Here is a 19,808-nt window from a genome sequence, read left to right on the forward strand (position 1 = left end):
CCCTTCCTGCTCCTCTGATGCTGCTTGGCCCGCTGTGTTCATCCAGCTCTACACCTTGTTATCTCAGATCCTCCAGCATCTGCAGTTCCTACTATCTCTCCCCAGAACATTAAACTGGGCCTCTGGATTACTAGTCCAATCACATTGCCACTGTGGCACCATCTCCCCAGAGAAGGTTAATTTTTGGATTAAATAGCAAGGCACTCACCACATCACAGACCTGTCGAATCATTACAGAACAGAAGGAGGAGGCTATTTGGCCCAGTGTTTTTGTGCCAGCTCTCTGCAAGAGAGAGTTACATACGGTCACATTCTGATTCCTTCCTTGGAGCCTGGTTACATTTTCCTTTCCAGATGACAATCCAATTCACTCTTGAAAGCCAGTGATCGAATCTGCCTCTACCACACTCAGGAAATGCATTGAGATCCTAATCACCGACTCTATTAAATACATGACCATTGATACTTTTGATAAATCTGTCCCCTCGGATCCATGTACCGGTGGGCAAAAAAAAAAATTGTCTCCATCCACTCTGCCCACAGCCATCATGAAAATCTCCTTTCAACCTTCTCTTCTCCAATAAAACCATCCTTCCTATCTCATTTACCAAAATCTTATACGCAACTGAAGTTCCTCATAATAAGACCATGAGAAATAGGAACAGGGAATAGGCCATTTGGCCCCTCAAGGCTGCTCCGCCATTCAATAGGATCATGGCTGATCCAACACTCCTTGTGTCCATTGACCTGACTTTTCCCTGTAATCCTCGATTACCCTTCATCCCTCAAGTCATTCTCATGAATCTTTTTCTGCACACTCTCGAAGGATTCACTTCATTCCTAAAGTGCAATGTCCAGAACAGAGTACGATTTTTCAAGTGAGGGTGAAACAGGGATTTACACAGGTTTATCATAGCCTTCTTGCTCAAGACATATGGCATATTTGTCTTCATCGGTCAGGGCAATGAGTATAAAAGGTTGTGAAGTCATTGTTGCTACATAAAACTTTGGTTAGGCCGTATCTGGATTACCGTGTGCAGTTCTGCCACCATACTATAAAAAGGAGAATATGGAAGCTTTGGAGACGGTGCAAAAGAGTCATAGAGCCGTCTAGCACGGAAACAGACCCTTCGGTCCAACTTGTCCATGTCGACCAGCTATCCTAAATAAATCCAGTCCCATTTGCCAGCATTTGGCCCATATCCCTCCCAACCCTTCCTATTCATTTACCCATCCAGATGCCTTTTTAATGTTGTAATTGTACTGGCCTCCAACACTTTCTCCGACAGCTCATTCTATACACGTAACACTCTCTGCGTGAAAAAGTTGCCCCTTAGGTTCCTTTTATATCTTTCCCCTCTCACCTTCAACCTATGCCCTCTAGTTTGGGACTTCCCCCACTCCAGGGAAAAGAGCTTGCCTATTCATCCTATCCATGCCCCTCATGATTGTATAAACCTCTAGAAAAGTCACCCCTCAGCCTCCGATGCTCCAGGGAAAATAGCCCCAGCCTATCCAGCCTCTCCTTGTAGCTCAAACCCTCCAATCCTGGCAACACCCTCGTGAATCTTTTTTGAACCCTTTCTATTTTCACAACATCCTTCCTTTAGCTAGGAGACCAGAATTGCACACAATACTCCAAAAGTAGCCCAACCAACGTCCTGTACAGCTGCAACATGACCTCCCAACTCCTATACTCAATGTACTGACCAATAAAGGCAAGCGTACCAAATGCCTTCTTCTCTATCCTATCTACCTGCAACTCTACTTTCAAGGATCTATGAACATGCGCTCCCAAGTTCTCTTTGTTCAGCAACACTCTCCAGGACCTTCCCATTAAGTGTATAGGTCCTGCCTTTATTTGCCTTTCCAAAATGGAGCACCTTATATTTATCTAAACTAAACTCCAGAGGTTTAACAAACTTGGATTATTTTTGCTAGAGCTTCGGAGGCTGAGGGGAGACCTGATAGAAGTCTATAAAATTATGAGGGACGTGGACAAAGTGGATAGTCGACATCTTTTCCCCAAGGGTGGGAGTGTCAAATACTAAAGGGGCATTGGTTTAAGGTGAGAGGGGAAAAGTTCAAAGAAGAAGTGCAAGGCAAGTGTTTTTTTTGTGGTCAGTGCCTGGAACATGCTCCTAGGGGAGGTGTTAGAAGTAGATATAACAGCATTGTTTAAAAGGCACTGAGCAGGCAGGGAATGAGAGATATGGGCCATGTGCAGGCAGATAGGATTAGTTTAGAATGGTATCGTGATTGGTACAGACATGGTGGGCCGGAGGGCCTGTTCCTGTGCTAAACTAGACTGTGTTCTATGTTGCGCACTCAATGTCCCCATGTATTAATTCCTGAAACTGGTGTGCTTTTGCTAAAAAAAAAATTAATTGAGCATTGCTAGCTGGTCCATCATTTATTGTCTGGGAGAAGACAGTGATGAGCCACCTTCCTAAAATGCTATGAAATAGGGACACAAGAATATTGTTAGGGTGGGTGTTCCAGGAGTTTGATCCTGTGATGCTAAAGGAGTGGTAATATAGTTTCCGCTTGGAATGCACACAGTGCAGCAACTGTTGAGTAAAAATACCTTATAGGCCATCAACACAGCTAAGGATACTCAACAGGATAACAAAGTTGTGCTGCAGTCTCCTTCCTCCCCATCCTTTGGGGAGATTTTACTCTGAGGTAACAACAGGTCAGTCGAGAGGAATCTGGAATCGACTGAAGGCAGGCAGCCGAGACCACCTTCACTAAAAACTGTACAACTTGACTTGTTCTCCACAATCAGACAACACTATTTATTTTTAAAAGGTTATTTCACGAACATTGGGCCCGTGGCACTCAAAAAAAAAGGGTGAACAGTTCAGTTATGCAGAACATGGCAATCAATATTAAAACTTTGCATGCCCTTCTATAGCCCTCACATTAGAGTGTGGGCAGGGAATGTTAACAAGGTATTAATCTGCAGGGGAATCTGTCTGTATATACATATATAAACAAGAGCACTGCATCACTTAGAAAGCATGTTGTTTGCATTTAATAACCTCTTATAGACATGACTAGATTGGCTGCACATTTGCCTTGGGTAAAAAAAAACAGTAGGAGTAAAGGGAAGCACTTAACTGGCCATCAAGATCACATGGAGTTAGGGATAAATTTATTAGCCAAGATAAAGGATTGGCCAACCAACAGGAAGTTGATGGTCTGGATGAATGGGTCTTTTTCTCGTTGGCACTAAATGGGGTGCCATGGAGTTCGGTCCCCAGACCCCAATTATTTACAAATCTGTATTTTGGACTTGGATGCAGGGATTGAAATGGACCAGAGCTTAAATTTGCAGATGACACGATATCAGGTGGGACAGCAAGTTGCAAAAGTGAAATAAGAAATTTACGAATGGATATGGGTAGGTTGGGCGAATGGGCCAAGTTTAATATGGATAAATGTGAGGTTATCCATTTTGGTCACAGGCAACCTATTATCTAAATGGAGTGAAACTTCAGACCGTTTCAGTGCAGAGGGATCTGGGTGTCATCATGCAAGAATCACAGAAAAGTACAACAGGTAATAATGAAGGCAAATAGAATTTTGGCATTTATTGCTAAAGTAATAGAGTCTAAGTATAGGGAAGTGTTGCTGCAATTGTACAAGGCATTAGACAGACCATATGTGGAATACTACATAGTTTTGGTCCCCTTACTTGAGTAGGGACGTAGTTGTATTGGAGGCATTTCAGAGCAGCTTCACAAATTGATCCCAAAGGAAAGAGATTGAACAAGTTAGGTTGATTCTGTCTGGTGTTGAGAAGAATGAAAGGAGATCTAAGTGAGATATAGAAGATGCTAAAGGGGATTGATAAAGTAAACTTATAGCAGATGCTTCCTCATGTGGGGCAATCTAGAACAACAGATCATAGTTTCAGGATGAGGGGTAGCAGATTTAAAACAGAGATGAGGAAAAGTTACTTCTCGCAAAGGGTCTGGGTGGAATTCACTCCCCAGACTATGGTGGATACTGGAACATTGAGTAAATTCAAGGAGATAAACAGAATTTTAATTAGCAGTGGGTTGCAGGGTTATGGGGACCACGCAGGAAAGTGGAGTTGAGGCCAAAATGAGATCAGCCATGATCCTATTAAATGGCAGAGCAGGCTTGAGGGGCTGAATGGCCTACTCCTGCTCCCAGGTCTTATGGGTGAATGGAACTTGGTGTCAGGCAGCAGATTTTTGGAAGAGCTCAGGAGGGTGGGGAGGCTGACCAGAGGCATGGTAGTATAACTGAGACTGGAGGGTGGGTCAGCTTGGACAAGAGCTTCAACAGCAGTAGGGGTGAGATGGTGGGCACTCGCGATGTGGAAAACATGAGAAACTCATGCTCAGGGCCAATGGTGCAAGCATTGGTCGATCCTCTAGCAATGACACAGGAGATCAACCGAATACACAGATTATGACCCAGGCAAAAGACAATAGCTTTGTTCATCCCCATATTTAATTGGCAAATTTACTGCTTGTTTAGTACTGAATGCGAGAGACACTAAGGAGAGAAAATAGGAGCTGCAGTGGGTCATTTGATTTGATTTTTTGGGATAATGGTGGCATAATGCTAATGTCACTAAATTAAAGGCCCAATTTAATGCCCTGCGATATGTCTGCAATTCCCACCAAGGCAGCTAGTGGAATTTAAATTCGATTTATGAAAGGTAATCTCACTAATGGCAATCTTGACAACTCATCTGTTTCACTAATGTCCTTTGAAGGGAAGGAAATCTTCCATCATTACCCTGTCTGGCCTTCACATGACTGCACAGCAACATGCTTTATTCATAACTGTCCTCAGACATGGCCAAGGCAGCCACTGGGTTAAGAGCCAACTTGGCTCCCAAATGCTGGCCTTGACAGTGATGCCCATATTTGATGAAAGAATGAAGTAAATTAAAGTTGAAGCTGTTCCACTATTGAGAAAGATCACACTTAATCTCATAACTCAATTGTACCTTTCCGCAATGTTGCCACACATTCATTCACATACTGTAAATAACACCACTTAGTAATAAATATTACACAGCCCATCAAATCATTCACAGTGCAGGGGTCAAATGAAGCAGTGATAAACCCATTATTAATTTAAAATCTGTCTCTTCCTCCAAATTTATTCAAAATCCCAGCACTGTGGGTGAGTGAATTCCACAGATTCACAACCTTTTGAGAGCAATAATTTCTCATCTGTTTTAAATCTGCTATCTCTTATCCTAAAATCATGACCTCTCATTCTAGATTGTCTCCATGAGGTTACATCTTCTCCATGTCTACTTTGTCCATCCCCTTTAGCATTTCATATACCTCAATTAGATCTCCTCTCATTCTTCTAAACTTGAGAGAACGCAAGCCTAAACTTTCTCTTCATAAAGACAAACCCCTCATCTCTAGAATCAATCTAGTGAACCTCTTCTGAGCTGCCTCCAGTACAAAATCCCTCAAGTAGGGGACTCAAAACTATACATAATACTCCAGGCACAGTCTCACTAATACCTTGTACAGTTTTACTTTCAGCACTCTCCCATGCTCACTGAGCTGCACTACCCTCTAGGACAGCAACACCTTAATGTTAAAACTCTCATCCTTTAATTCAAAGCCATCCCTCAGGTCGTCTCTCCTTACTTCTAATCTCCTGCAGCTCTACAATGCTCCGAGACATCTGCCTGCCACCTAAGCCAATCATTTGCACTCCTTCCCAACAGCTGCCTAGACCATACCCCCAGGAATTCCCTTCCTAAAAGTCTCTGGCTCAGTCCTCCTTTAAGACACACCTTGAAAGCTACCAAGCTTTTGGTAACCTGGCCCAGTTTCTTTATCAGTGGTTTACTACTTGATAACACTCCTGGTAAGTATTTTGAGGATGTCTCAGTGCACAAGGGCACCTCAAACCATAAAATTTGCCTTTGATAATGTCATACATTCATAAATATACCCACAAATGTGCTTATATGCACATATGTGCAATATGCACAGATATATATATGACCTCATGTCAGGTGTGCACACACAAACGTGCACACATTGTATTTATACACAATATCTTTAGACATACTCTGAGCACTGCAACATGCCCCATCCTGACACATTATGAAGAATGTCCAGCTGTGAGAGAGGTTGGTTATATCCCCAGCATGAGTCAGCACCTTCAAATACGCCTCAGGCTGGGGCGGCTAAGAGATGGAGGGAGTGCTCATGGGGGTAGGCAATGCATTTGCTAACCCAGCCCTTTGAGAAGGACGCATAGTGACACTTTTTTATGAGTTAAAAAAAACTTAAGGCAGCTGAAACACAATGTATAAGCAAGCTGTTTCAGGCTCCCTAGTGCTACAGGCAATTGTTTAGAAAGGGGTCTGGCACATTCGTTTTTAAAAAAAGCAGGTGCAGGCATAAAATGTTTTCTCTCATGCTTCTAAGTGAACTGTTGAGTACACTGTTTGCTGCGTACCACCACTCCCTCCCTCAAAACCCCACCCTCCTAGGAAGCGCATACACCGACAGGAACCCAATCCTGACACAAGGTTAAACCATCTTCTGCACATTCGATATATATCAGGGAAAGCGGAGGGGCGGGTGACGGCTGAGGAGGAAAATGATAGAGCAAAGCTCCCCACCGCTTTACAGTGCATGCACGAAAACAAAACTAAAAGCCAACGACAGTTCTGCCTTCTGATTCTGAACTTGCTGACGACCCTCCTCTTGCCTCTAATTATAGATCTCCTCCGCTGCACCAGCTCCTCAGCAACTGTACATCCACCATCGCCTCGTTTTTGCTTTAAAATTATACAAAAAAAAGTACCTGTTCCTGAAACAGGAAGACCGGGTGGGAAGGGAAAAGTCAGCCAATTGCACTGCTGCTCAGGGTTGGTGTGTGAAATCGACTGACTGGCACAGCGCATATATATCTTTTTTTCTTTTAAAAATAGCAATTTAAACTCCAGAGAATTCCCTGCAACTTTAAACTCGTGAAGCATTGATTAATCAGAAATAAAATTAACAGTCTGATTAGGAGGCCTCCTTGCTATGAATTGCACAGTAAGCTGAACTGACCCAAAGAAACACACACACACATGTAATTTGCCTACCTGACAACGCGTACTCCTGGTATCATACAATTGATGAATTCTCCCTGAGGTACCTGGGCACCTTTCATCCCAGTTCATATACAGTGCACGTACCCACTCCGACAAATACAACCCGTGCTACATAAAACTATTTTTTTTTCCCCCACTGTCACTCTTGAGAACAGATCGTTATATTTCTTACATCATTAAGTTGGAAAGTACCACTGTCATTCCATTGGCTCCCTCTTGGAAATAGGGATGTCAATCAGGCTACTTCGCGTTGCATTGGTTGAGTCCAGCATGCAGACATGGAAGTGTGTGGATCTCAGCTGGCTCCCTGCAGAAAAAAAAGGTGTTTTTTTCTCTCTCTCTCTCTCTCTCTCTCTGAAGCAGGAAGAGAGGAGGCCGTCAAAGCGTTTCCTGTTGTGCAGCTCAGACAACTGAGAACGTCACAGCTTTCAAAATCCGTCAGGGGTGTCAGCAGATACGGGGCAAAGTTCAGTCATTTCCACCAGAAAGGAGAGAAGGCACCGAGGGAATGAGAATAAGCGAGAGACAGGCTGAAACAGAAACGACAGTGACTTGGGAAGGTGGGGAGAGAGAGGGAGAAACAGACGAGAGGCTTGAGGACAGTCAAATAGAGAAACAGAGGCAGAGAGTGAGGCAGTAGCTGCGGTAGCATTAAACTAAGTCATTATCAGTTCCAGCTTATATTCATAAATGTGCATATGACTGAGGGGGACAAGAGGCTAACACAATCGGTCCAGGTTCTTTCTTTTTAAATAATGGTATTTCTCTGATCAATTTTGTTCTAGATTTTTGTCTGCCATTCAAATTGATTGCAAAACGAAAATTGCAATAAATCAAACCAAGTCCAAAGGAATAAAAACGTTTTTTTTTAAAGAAAACAGAGAAGTAAACAGACTTTTAAAAGATTAAAATTCATACTTAAAATGCGGATTGTCCTAATGGAAATGTCATCCACAGCCGTGGCTGGGAATTCTGAATGCAGAAATGAAGGCACATGTGTCAATAAGGCAGAGAGCGCATGTGATCACAGCGAGGCACCCAGGCACAGTCTATTGGAACTAAGCAATACAGAAATATTAACACATCAACTGCAACCTGTTTCTTGTGACATTTGTGAAAATGAAGTGTCCTACTTGCGTGCACCAGCAATTTTCAATTTGGCATTAAATTTTAAAACAAAATTCCTCCAATTCAGTGAAATATTTAGGCAATAGACTTTGTTTTGGCACAGGACAACAATAAGGTGATGGAAGGGACTATAGCCAGGGTGGAGAATTCTGATATTTCCGTTTCTATCAATACACCCTCATTCACCTTGAGCTGAACTTCCCAGCCCAAGTCCAAGGACACTCCCCCATAATGTCACCCGTCTCCGTTAGCTGATAACCTCCTGTCAAATTTCCTGCTTCCCTTCCTAGTCCTAAGCAACTCTCTTTCGAAATGTGTTTCCTCTGTTGTTTAACCCTCTTCACTACACAACAACGGCAGCTCACCACAATCTTCTCAAGGGCAATTAAGAAGTGCCCTCCACATCTCATGAATGAATAAAAAGACAACCATTAAATTAGCTTAGATGGCTATAACGGTCAGCACAGATATAGTTGGCCGAAGGGCCTATTCCTGTGCTGTACTGTTCTATTTAAGTATCTATGTACCCACCTAACCCTATAACTAGACCTTTCATTGGCTATGAATTATATGAGGACTTCCCAAGGTCATATTGAGTTTGAAGATAATTTCTTTCTTTCTCTATTTTAAAAATGTGCAACATGCACAGATCTTTAACAAAAGCAGAAATTGCTGCAAAAACTCAGCAGGAAAAACACAGTTAATGTTTCGGATCCAGTGATCAATGTTTTAATTCATTTGGACTTGATTTGACTTATTGCAATCTTCAGAAAGGGTCACTGGACCCAAAACATTAACTCTGCTTTCTCTCCACAAATGTTGCGAGACCCTGCTGAGTTTTTCCATCAATTTCAGTTTTTGTTTCTGATTTCCTGTATCCTCAATACTTGAGTTTTTATGCCCTGATCTGTCTTCGCACCCCCCCCAACAATCTTTGAATCTGATCTTCCAAAGTCTTTTTCCAAAGTAAAAAAAAAGTTCAACTTCCGCAAACGTTCCTCATAACTCAGATTCTAAATGTAAGGAATTACCTTCAACATTTACCTCTCGACCCTACAGGAGGGCGATAATATTCTTCCTACCAATCTGATAGTCTAGCATCATCATTCATCATCGGCGGTCCCTCGCAGACAAGGATGACTCTCTTCCACTCTCAGGATGGGTCTGTAGGTGGCTGTACAGACCAAAGCAGCTACCGCAGGCTCTGTTACATCTGGGGCGGAAGGTGGTCGTGGGAAGGGATGGGTGAGGCATTGGTGTAGCAGCGCACACCTTACGGCTGTTTGCACCTGGCTTCCGCCTTTTCCCGACAGCAAGTCTCCAGGTGCTCGACGCCTTCCCGGATGCTCCTCCTCCACTTTGGATGGTCTTGGGCCAGTGACTCCCAGGTGTCTGTGGGAATGCTGCACTTCACCAGTGAGGCCGTGAGGGTCCAGAGTGACACCTTATACAGCACAGTTTGTCTGCACTTGTTTAAATTCAAAGCAAATTTTATGTTTCCCAAAAGCTTGGCCCATACATTCTGTGAGTCATTGTGATTGTGAAGGAATATTCACTGATGTTAGTCTAAATATAGTAGATTCTGATCTGAAGATCTGCAGGATTTTTCATCACCAGCACATTAAAGCAACCACAGAGCACACATACAGCACCTAGCTTCAGGTGAAGTAAAGCTCACCTCTCATAATATTACTTACCCATCTGCACTCGGATTGATAAAACTCCCAGAGAGAAAACTCCCAGCAGAAATAATGCTAGAAACATTCACTGTACCAGGCAACACATCCAGAAAGGGCATGCAGACATTTCAGACAGAGACCCTTCATTAGAATCGACTGAAGTCACAGACAAACAGCACTTAAGGGAAAAAAAATCTGAGCAAGGATCAATGACCTGGAACGTTAACTTTGTTTCTGTCTCCACAGATGCTTCCTGGCCTGTTGAGTATTTCCATCATTTTCTGTTTTTATAACAGAACCAGGGGAATGGAGTTGGAACGAAAACATACGCATGCACACACAAGCATGTAAGTGTGAAATGGAATAAAACAGACTGTAAAACGCTTGACTGGAGCAGAGGAAATAGCTAAACAGCTTGAATAATTAAAAACTAAGGCAGTTTGCAATGACTACAACTTGCATTTAGGCGTCCCTTTCACTGCACTTCACACTCCTGTTATTTGAGAAATGAAATTTGTCATTTGTTAAGGCAGGTGACCAAAGGCTCAGACAAAGAGGTTAAATTTTAAGGAGCAACTTAAATATTCTGAGGGATGTTTTAGTTCATCGGTTCTAATATTTCCTTAGGAGCACAAATGTCAAACTGAATCTGATTTAAGACTTCTGTGATGCAGTTTGGGTCATCTTACCATGGGCACAATTTTCCAATTTTGCTCGCTGATGTTTGTAGGGGATTGAGTGCATTAGGTGCCAGCTAAGAGACCACTCCACTCCCCACAATGAGCAAGATAATGCACCCAGTGACATGGCAATCTTCTTCGTTAAGAGCTCCTCAAAGAAATGCCAGGTGAGTGAGGATAAGTATTTGTCCAATCACTTGGCTTGAAATTGGCAGCCTGGTCACCAGAAAATTCTAATCACCCAGATACCAGCAACTTCTAGATTTGAAAGTCTGCCAGTCCTCAGAGGAGGGGTGTGGGTGCGCCCAGCGGTAAGGTGAAGTCTGTGGTAATGTGGCAGCAGGGTGTCAGAGGAAAGGCCGGGCGGGGGGGTGGGTGGGGTGGATTTTAGGAGTCACCCACTTGCTGGTCATTCATACGTCCAACTGACCCCAAATTTGGGTAATTGGAAACAACCCCCACCAACTCCCCCCATCCCACCAACCCATTGTAGGACACTATTGGTTCACAGTCAGGAACCTAGCCTATCCCTGTGACCAATGTGATCAGGGAAGTAGCAAATTGAGGACCTTAAGTGGCTATTAATTGACCAATTGTGGGCCTTAATTGCTTGTGTGTTCGGAAAGTGGTCCACCCAGAATTTTAAAAAATCCGAAAGAACTGCGGATGCTGTAAATCAGAAACAAAGACAGAAGTTGGTGGAAAAGCTCACCAGGTCTGGCAGCATCTGTGAAGAAAATGTCAGAGTTAATGTTTCGGATCCCGTGACCCTTCCTCAAGGCTGCTCAGACCCTTCACCCAGAATTTAATTGCAGAGGTGGCAAGAAGAGGGAGATTCTCTCAAGGGGTAATTCACTCAATGACTTCCCCTTCTCTTCATCTCCAGTGCCTTATGTTAGAGGTGATATAGAAATGCTATTAATGAATCAGCATACCAAAGAAAAAACTCCTTCCAACTTTTTGCTATTTGTTGTGCATCCAGGACATTACTGATGGGCTGAATACTTTTAGACTGACTGTGTGGTGTGATACCGAGCCAAACAGACCCATAGGACACTGGGTTCAGTTCCCAGTCCTTTGCTGAGCTCAACTGAAACGGGGCAATTGAAACCCATACGTTTTCCATGGTTCGGGATAGTCAAGAGTTGGTAAGAGGAGGGGAGAGTAGTGAGGAAGATAGAAGCACTTGGTATTCCTACTTTTGGCTGCTATCCAATGATTCTCAGAAAATAGTATCATTTGGGAGCAGTTTTGCATGGGAATATTTGGCACCTGGATATACAAGTAGGCCATTCGGCCCCTTGAGACTGTTCCTTATGGGTTAGTGGGTTAGGACCATTTGGAAGGAGAAAAGTGCAAGTGAAGAAGTGGCATCAAAAAAACTGCCTGGACTGATGCTACCTCAGCAGAATGTTTGTGGTGAGACTCAATCCAAAATTTGAGCTTCACCTGCCAAAGTCCCAATGTGAAAGTGACTAACATCAGTGAATATTCCTCCCAATGCATCACTGTCAAGCACGTATTTAAGACTATGTGTCACCTGCTGCATTTTAGCAGGATTGGTAAAAATCAATTTATTGTTGGGATACAAGCCAAAACCAAACTTTACTATTATGGTAAACCAACTAGGAGATATGCAACACCAACTGGGAGTTACCATTGACTAGAAACTGAGCTGGATTTGCCACATAAATACCGCGGCTATGACAGCAGGTCAGAGGCTAGAATACTGTGGTGACTAACTCAACCCCTGGCTCCCCGAAGCCCATCCACTGAGGCACAAGTCAGGAGTGTGATGGAATACTCCTCACTTGCCTGGATGAGTGCAGCCCCAACAACACTCAAGAAGCTTGACACCATTCAGGACAAAGCAGCCCACTTAATTTTTTTTTCTGAAGAAGGGTCTGGACCCAAAACATCAGCTTTCCTGCCCCTCTGATGCTGCTTGGCCTGCTGTGTTCAGCCAGCTCTACACCTTGTTATCCCACTTAATTGGCACCACATCCACTCCCTCCACCACCGACGCTCAGTAGCAGCAGTGTGTACTATCTACAAGAAAAACTGCAGAAAATCACCAAGGTTCCTTAGACATGACCTTCCAAACCCATAACCACTTACATCTAGAAAGACAAGGGCAGCAGATACATGAGAACACCACCCCCTGCAAGTTCCCTTCCAAGCCACTCTCCATCCCGACTTGGAAATATATTCCCCGTTCCTTCACTGTCATGGGTCAAAATCTTGGAATTCCCTCCTTAAGGGCATTTCTATAGCACTTGGGCTGTATCAACTCAAGAAGGCAGCTCACCACTGCCTTCTCAAGGACACTTACGGATGGGCAATAAATGCTGCTCTCGCCACAGATGCCCATGTCCCACGAGATAATGAAACAAAATTTCTGCGAACCCCAAAAACATATTTCCTTAAGATTTCAAACGTTCCCTCTGTAACAATGCACTTAGAGGTTAAGTCATCGATCAAACATAGTGACAAACAACAACTTCTGTCATATTCACGTTCATTGATGTAATGAAACATCTCAAGGTGTTTCACAGGAGCACTGTCAGACAAAATTTGACAGTCAACCTAGTAATGAGATACCTAGGCAGGAAACCAAAAGCTTGGTAAAAAGATCCAGGATTCAAGGAGCATCTTACTTGGTTGAGATGTTAAAGGTGGAAGGAGATGCAAAGAGGTTTAGGGAGGAATTCCAGAAAGAGATTGAGAATTTTAAAGTTTGCAGCATAGAGCAGCAACTCAGCAAAGGTAACAATTGATTTGAACCTACAGCAAAGACAGGAATGCTAACCATGGTTAACTATAGCTTAACAGATAACATTTTTTTCAACTGTGTCACAAGCCCATGAGTTCTATTCCAATGGTTGAGCATATTAAGCCCATATTGAAAGAGTGCTGTGATATTGGAGGTATTGCCTCTCAGGTGAGAGATTATACTAAGATCCCCTCTACCCTCTTAGGGTGATGCAAGTGATCCCATGGCATTATGCAAAGGGGAGTTCTCAGTTTCTTGGGCAATAATCACCTTGCGACTGACTTTACTGAAAATCATTGTCACATTGTTGTTTTTGTGACTTTGTTCCGTGTGTAGATCTCCCAGACAAGAGCACTGGCTAGACTTCAAGAAGTACTCCAGTAGCTGGGAGATGCTTTGGGATGTCCTGACAGGTTCTGTCAAAAAGCAAGGTTTTCTCTTCCTTTTACACATAAAGCAGGTGCAGCACGGCAGTTCAATCACCAAGATCCTAACGGCAATTCCTATAAATCCACACAACAAAATATGAAACCCACACCAGTGTTCTTACACCTGTAAGCCATTCTAGGTAACTGGGAAACTGACATTCACTGTTCTCCAGGCATGATATAGGTGGCACACTTCTGTAAAAATAGTACACAGTTCTTATATTACTCCTTGACAATAGGTACTCTGAGGCTAACTTTTGTATTAAGTTTAATACAAACAGTTATTAGAACTTGGGTATAAGACACCTGGCCAGAATGATAAGAGAACAAGACATTCTGTCACGTATTACACTGTAGAATCACAGAACTGTTACCGCGCAAGAGTCATCCAGCAAATCATGCCTGTGCCACTCTCCAAACAAGTATCTCAGCCCATGCCATTTCCCTGCCTTCTCCCCAACACTATCTATTCTTTATCTCTTCAATATAGATTATATAAAATGGAATCATAGAGTTGTACAGCACAGAAACAGACCCTTCAGTCCAAGTCATCAATGCTGATCTAATCCCGTTTGCCAGCATTTGGCCCATATCTCTCTAAATCCTCCCTCATTCATGTACCCATCCAGATCCCTTTAAATGTTGTAATTGTACTCATCTCCACGACTTCCTCTGGCATCTCGTTCCATACATGCACCACCCTCTGTGTGAAACATTTACCCCTTTAAATCTTTCCCCTCTCACCTTAAATCTATGCCCTCTAGGTTTGGGATCCCCTACCCTGGGGAAAAGACTTTGGCTATTCACCCTATCCACGCTCCTCATGATTTTACAAACCTTTACAAGGTCACCCCTCAAACTCTGACACACCAGGGGAAAAAAAACACCAGCTTATTCACCCTCTCCCTATAACTCAAACTCTCTAGTCCTGGCAACATCCTTGTAAATCTTTCCATGAATGACACGAGCAAGTTTTCAATTTATCAGCTGGTTACTGGCTTCTTCACACAGCAGCTTGTAATATTTCTCCTCTGGTGCACTATATAAAACAGCAACTGATTTTGGGACATAGAAATTAGGAGCAGGAGTAGGCCCTTCAGCTCTTCGAGCCTGCTCCACTGTTAGATAAGGTCATGGCTGATCTGATTGTAGTCTCAACTTCACATTCCTCCCACTGCACTTGGCTCTCACAGGAAATTAACATCAAAATGCAGCAAGAGAGGGCTATTGTTGCATTGCAGTATCAACAATTTGCATTGATGAAGAACTCTTTGTCGTGGATGTCTTCATAAGAAAGCAATTGAGAGAAATCATTTTCTTCAAAAGGATCCGGACCTGAAACGTCAGCTTTCCTGCTCCTCTGATGCTGCTTGGCCTGCTGTGTTCATCCAGCTCTACACCTTGTTATCTCAGATTCTCCAGCATCGGCAATCCCCACTATCTCTGAATGCTTTGGGGATATGAGTTTAGATATCTGAAACTACCTACTCTATTCACATAGCACAAGTCAGCACCACTTTAGGCAAGGGTATGGTCAAAGCTTACGAGGTAGATCACATTAGACTTGACCAAAGGTATGCTTTTAACACACAATCATTGCAATTTTCTCTCTTCCCCTGAATATGTGATCTAGGTGTATGAGGCTAAAGTATTGAATTGCACTATCTATCACTCCTGCTGTACATCTTAACAACAGTGTCAGTGTCTCTCAGAGATTCCCAGCAATGCAGTAATAGCCACAGGTTGTCTGCTGTACAAGAAGTCTGAAAAATCACTGATTTAGGGAAATTGTGCTGCATTTCCTTATTTTTAAATTTACAACACAGGGCTAAACTGAAAGAGTAGCAGAAAGTTCTCACTTTTACCAAAATGAAATTCCCCTAACTGAAAAGAAGAGGTGAAGACCATATTTCATAGAATCACAGAATCCCTACAGTGTGGACACAGGTTCGCACCGACCCTCGAAAGAGCATCCCACCCAGACCCAACCGCCTACCCTTTCACTGTAACACTCCATGTCCCATGGCTAATTCACCTAACCTGCATATTTAATGCCATCCCCTGTTCAATTAACCACCAAACAACTTAAAACTAAAAATGCACTTAGAAAGAAATAACGTTACATGGCTATGAGGAAAGACCAATCATTCAAAAAACCAACATGGATACTGTGGGCTGAATGGTCTTCTTCTTGCTGTGTGATCTCCTGATATACGCAATTTGAGGAGTAACTGACTCTATATACTATACAACATAACTGCCTCATTTCACAGTGCTAACATGCTCTATTGAGCAGGAATTCCAACACCAACATTTGTGAAATAAGTAGACACAGCACTCCCAATCAATTGCTGTGGACTGTTGCCAACACAGTCTCAACCCTCACCACTCCTACAAGGGTTTACTTGTTATCTGGAGATACAAGACTGGCTTCTGCAGAACTCTCCCAGGAGAATGACTCTCATCATAGCAAGACTTATTTATGTTCAGCATACCACATGGCTCAGGTTTATTGAAGCAAAGGTGCATTGCAAGATTGCTGCTATTAAGCTTGCACGTGTATCATAAGGTGACATGAATGCAATTCAGTATGATAAGAGAGTAAGTATGCATGCTTCTTAACTACCTTTTCATCACTGAATTGTTACAGTGCAGAAGGCTATTCAGCCCATCTAACCTGCAGTGCTCTGTTATCAAGTGCCAATCTCCTGCCTTTGCCCCAACAGGAGAAATATCTTTGCATTCTGCCATAGTGCAGTTAAGAGTGGTCTCTGGCTCATGCCCACACTATTTGTGAGTTGACTCACCTCAGGCAGCATGATGGCAAGGTGCTGCAACCCTCATCTGCGAAAACAAGAGATTTGCATTTGTACAGTGCCTCTCATCATCCAAGCATGTCCCAACTACATTACAGATAATTACAATCCCTACAGTGGGGAAGCAGGCCATTCAACCCATCAAGTCCACACCAACCCTCCGAACAGCATCCCACCCAGACCCACCCCCCTACCCTATCCCTGTTACTCTGTATTTCCCATGGTTAATCCACCCAGCCTGCACATCATGGATAATTTAGCATGGCCAATCTACCTAACCTGCCGGGGGGAAACCAGAGCACCCGGAGGAAACCCACATAAACACGGGGAGAGCGTGCAAATTTCACCACCAACAGTCACATGAGGCTGGAATTGGATCCAGGTCCCTGGCGCTGTGAGGTAGCAGTGCTAACCACTAAACCACCGTGCCACCTGTAAAGGGGTGACTGCAGCGAATGTGAAGCAAGGGTGGGATATCATTACACTGTATTAGCAAACAAGCTGCCACTGATGAACAGCCCACTTCTCCACGGCTTTTTCATTGGAAGACAATTTAGAAATAGTTCATTCAACATAGAGATAGTAGGAACTGCCAATGCTGGAGTCTGAGATAACAAGGTGTGGAGCTGGATAAACACAGCAGGCCAAGCAGCATCAGAGGAGCAGGAAAGCTGATGTTTCGGGCCGGGACCCTTCTTCAGAAATGCCCAGGTCAGGACCTGAAACGTCAGCTTTCCTGCTCCTCTGGTGCTGCCTGGCCTGCTGTGTTCATCCAGCTCCACACTGTGTTATCTCATTCAATGTAGAATTTATTTAAAGGGATGACCAACATTGATTGTTTGTAAGTCTTGTCAGAACTGTACAGGATATTTGTGAGGCCATACCTGGGGTGCAAGTGAACACTTTTTGCTCTTCTTTTTCACAAAGAATATACCGACATTGGAGGCTATTCGAAAAGAGAATCAATGGCTGATTCCTGGGATGAAGAGGGTTAACGTATCAAGAAAGACTGAACAGGTTAGACCATTATTCATCAAAGGTTAGAAGAATGAGGGGTGATCTTCTTGAAACATACAATGTTCCAAGAGGCTTGACAGGATTGATGTTGAGAAGATGTTTCCACCAGTGGGTGAGTCTCAAACTTGGTTACAGACTGAGGGGACAACCTGAGATACGAAGGATTTTCTTCTCCTGGGGGACAATGAATGTCAGGAATTCTCTATCCCAACTAGCTATACAGGCTAGATGACTGAAGTATTTAGTATTTAAAGAGGAGGCACATTTTTTGGAAAATGGGGGGATTGCAGGCTATGAGGAGCTGGCACGAAAGACGGGTTGAGGTCTGGGGCAGAGCAGCGATGGTCTTATAGAATTTTGGGGCAGGCTTGAGGGGCAGAATGGCCTCCTAAAGCTCCTATTGTGTACTTACAGGAGGTGAAAAAGTTTTAGACGTAACGTTCCTTTTTTTGTAATCTGGTATCCTACTTTTCTGAGAAAATTGCAACTTACAGAACGTGATCCCAAAGACCAGAAATAAAAACTAGCCTCATACAATAAAAACAGGAGCTGACCTGAACACAGTCAATCATCGTGAACTGGTGGCCTGGGTAATCATCATTCCTAACCTTGGATAACCCCTAATTGCAGACAGGGATGCAGAGTGAAAAGAAAATGTAACGGGAGGGTGCTCTATTTGTCCGATGCAAAAGTAGTGTTGGTAGAGAAAAAGAAAATCCAAAGTACATGCTGAATGTCATGGGGGTGGGGTTGGGGGAGGGGGTAATTTCCTTCCCTGTGAAAGGTTAGTTGGGCCTGCCAATCTGAAGATCAGCCAAGAGGTTTCAGGATGCGGTGGGAAGTACCGGTGGCCAGGGTTGGCAGAAAGAGTTCAAGACATCAAGGCGTGCTTCAACATGAAGTTACACCATGCGTACATTTTCCAACTAAACATTAGTCACCACAGCCAACATGCTACATACAAATGCATACTATAAATAAAATGCATCCAGCCTCAATAGTGAAGTTGTCTTTGGGAACTCCTGGAAGTGTACTCTGTCTGTGCTTTCGAGAAAATTAACAGCAAGCTCAAAACATTTCTTGTTGCAATGTGAGTTTGCACAACAACATAAATTGCACCCATAAATACCCAAATATTGAACCAGTCATTGACTTGGAGTCATAGCTTATCTCATATATAAAAATAAATTGTCACTTTCATTGACAGGGAACCACCTAACTCCCAAGTTGACCTCTTTAACCCTGGAGAAATCCCTGTGATGAAAGCCTTTAAGTTTTTTTTTACTTACACCACAATTTGTGGGGGGGGTGAGGAATAAACTTGGTTCTAATCTCAAGATAACCATCCAGTGTACCTTCTACCCTGAGGTTATGCATTTGCCTGCTGCAGGGTCAGGTGGTTAAGAGCCCCTCTTGACCTTTCCCCATTTTGGCAGTTCCAGAGAGATTGACAAACATATTGTTTTGAGTGAGTTGTGGAGTTTTCCTGAGATTTGTAGGCACCAGGCTCTCCCAGCATACACACACACACACATACACACACAGACACACATACACACACACTCACACACATACACACACACATAGACACACACACGCACACAGACACACACACACATACACACAGACACACATACACACACACTCACACATAGACACACACTCACACACATAGACACACACACACACACGCACACAGACACACACACACACACACAGTTTCTGCTTCGCCAACTGGTTTCCCTGCTCTCACTCCAGCCCCTTTCCTGGACACGTCATGGAACATTCCCGGAACGCTTCCAGATTCCAGCCCCAAGCTTTTCCGAAACACCGGGAGCCCGGCCAACAACCCAGGACCCGCGTTACAACCAGGATCCCGGCCAGCATCGGCTCCCGGGCGGTTCACAACCCGAAGTCAGACCGGGACCGAGAACACAACCAGGTCCCGGAGCAGAACCAGGACCCGGACCAGAACCAGGAGCAGGACCCCGGACCAGAACCAGGACCCGGACCAGAACCAGGTCCCGGACCAGGACCAGGAGCAGGACCCGGACCAGAACCAGGTCCCGGACTAGAACCAGGACCCGGACCAGAACCAGGAGCAGGTCCCGGAGCAGAACCAGGAGCAGGACCCGGACCAGAACCAGGACCCGGACCAGAA

General features: G+C 43.8%; 1 long non-coding RNA gene across 2 annotated transcripts in view; it reads right to left on the reverse strand.

Moving 5' to 3' along the window:
• The window catches only part of LOC125484048, a 100,731-nt gene extending 93,481 nt beyond the window's left edge, over positions 1-7,250 (reverse strand). For both annotated transcript variants that reach the window (XR_007262916.1, XR_007262917.1), the window contains exon 1: positions 7,118-7,250. This is a non-coding gene — a long non-coding RNA (uncharacterized LOC125484048). The remainder of the gene's footprint in view (positions 1-7,117) is intronic.
• Between the last annotated feature and the right edge of the window lie 12,558 nt (positions 7,251-19,808).

The sequence above is a fragment of the Rhincodon typus genome, chromosome 9 (assembly GCF_021869965.1).
Source record: "Rhincodon typus isolate 14 chromosome 9, sRhiTyp1.1, whole genome shotgun sequence".
Taxonomy (NCBI): Eukaryota; Metazoa; Chordata; class Chondrichthyes; order Orectolobiformes; family Rhincodontidae; genus Rhincodon; species Rhincodon typus.